Genomic DNA, 1,920 nt, shown 5'->3' on the forward strand with positions numbered 1-1,920 from the left:
CTCTCCTGTCACTGAGAGAGTAACCCCAAGTCTCATTGCTATGGCCAAACACACACACCAACCTTCCCCTGTCCTGTGCCCCCAGAATCCTTTCCATGGGCATGCAGAATGGGGATTTATGACTTTTTAGCTGAAGCTGACCCCAAAACATTTGAGCTATGCTTAGTAGAAGTTGGGATACCAGTGTACCAAATGAGGACATGTCTCTGGGAGGAGGCCAGCCTTGCTTAAGGCTGGAGGATGAGCAGCAAGGGCAGGAGGCTCAGTATGACCAAACTGTGCCATATGGTGATAAATCCTACCTGGGAAAGCTCCTCTGGCAAAAGCTGGTGAGTGTGATTTCTGTCCTCCCCTATACTTTGTGCTGGTGAGACAGAGCTTCTCTTTTAGGGTTGACCCAGAGCACCCTGCAACACAACACGCAGTTACTGGAGAATGTGCTGAAGAAAACCAGATTGTGAGCTGGGGTTTCCCAGTCTGTCCCAATGTGTGACCGCAGGAGCGGTGAGCTGATTCCAGCACAGATCTCTCGGGGATTATTTATCTCTTGCTGATGTGCTTGCAGTGCCTGAGGAATAACAGAACTTTCTGCATCTGAGATTCGCTTGCCACAGAAGGTCCAGGTGCACCTCTTGCTTTCCACGGAGGTGAACCTTATTTCACTTTTCTCACCAGCGTAGGGAAAGTAATGCTAAAAAGTAAGTAAACAAACAATATCTGCAGCTCAATCATGCGTGGCATCTTGCTTTTCCATAGGGTAAACAAACGGAGCAGTCCTTTTTCCACTGTTTCTGGGCTTTTGCGAAACATTGCCAATCGACAGCATAGTAGTAATATTAACACATGCCTGTTCAAAAACGTGATACATACTTTTGGGTCTTTGAGATTAGTTCCTCTGAAGTGCTTTTTCTTCAGCTGCCTGACAAGGTTTTTGGCTCCACTTCAGTCTGGTAAGGAGACAGCTGCTCAACTTCTGACACAAATGAAGCAAATTGATGGTATGCCATCTCCAAAATTCTCTTTTCCTGCCAGACACTCTGAGATTGAGTACCAGGAGTCATTCAAAGCTTGGGGATTTTTATAAAGATGCTGGGTGGGGCAGAATGTGGGGCTTGTGCATTTGGCTGGGCTGCTTCTGCTAGCACTCAACACTTGCACGGAGTCTGCATCGCTGCGAACATAAACAAGTGTCAGATCGTTAATACTTACACTGCTAATATGGTGCTCACTTTAACTGCTGTTGTGTACTGAGCTGTTATTAGCATGGCTTTGCATAATGCCTTAGAAATTACCTCACAGAAATACCCTCACCTGGCAGGGGAGGTGATGTGCTCAGGCGGGTGGTCTTCCCAGGGTGAGGCTCATCCCCTGCACTCCATGTGTGCCGACCCCTGTGGTTTCCCCACATATGGGAAACTTGACTATGTCATTTGTGGGGGACTGCATTCATGCTTGCCCATTTTACACTTCACCAATGGCAGATCACACCTGACCAGTCTGGTGGGCTTCTATGATGAAAAGGCAGCATGAGCAGGCAAAGGAAGGGCAGCTGGTGTTATCTGCCTGTGCTTGTACCAGGCCTTTGGCGTGGTCCCCCACCTCATCCTTATCTCTATGGGGAGGTATAAATTTGAAGGCTACACTATTAGATAGACAAAGAAGTGGATGGATGGTCGTAGCCATAGGGCTGTTGTCAAACAGCTCCATGTCCAGTTGGAGGCCAGTCATGAGTGTTATCCCTTAAGGATCTGTCTTTGGACCTGTGCTCTTTAGTATCTTTATTAGAGATGTAGAGATAGGATTGAGTGTAGCCTCAGCAAGTTTGCTGGTAACACCCATCTGAATGGTGAGGTAACACCTTGTCTTCTTCTGACTTGTAGTTAATGTTACCATTACTTCATGAGGAGACCTCAGGATGGT

The 1,920-nt window shown here is 47.3% G+C and overlaps 1 non-coding gene across 1 annotated transcript; it reads left to right on the top strand.

Annotated features, from left to right (window-relative positions):
* Positions 1-1,303: 1,303 nt before the first annotated feature.
* LOC140255203 (U1 spliceosomal RNA) lies at positions 1,304-1,461 on the top strand. Its single transcript, XR_011904435.1, has one exon. It is a non-coding gene; the product is annotated as a U1 spliceosomal RNA (small nuclear RNA).
* Positions 1,462-1,920: the final 459 nt, after the last annotated feature.

Source organism: Excalfactoria chinensis, chromosome 7, assembly GCF_039878825.1.
Source record: "Excalfactoria chinensis isolate bCotChi1 chromosome 7, bCotChi1.hap2, whole genome shotgun sequence".
Lineage (NCBI taxonomy): Eukaryota > Metazoa > Chordata > Aves > Galliformes > Phasianidae > Excalfactoria > Excalfactoria chinensis.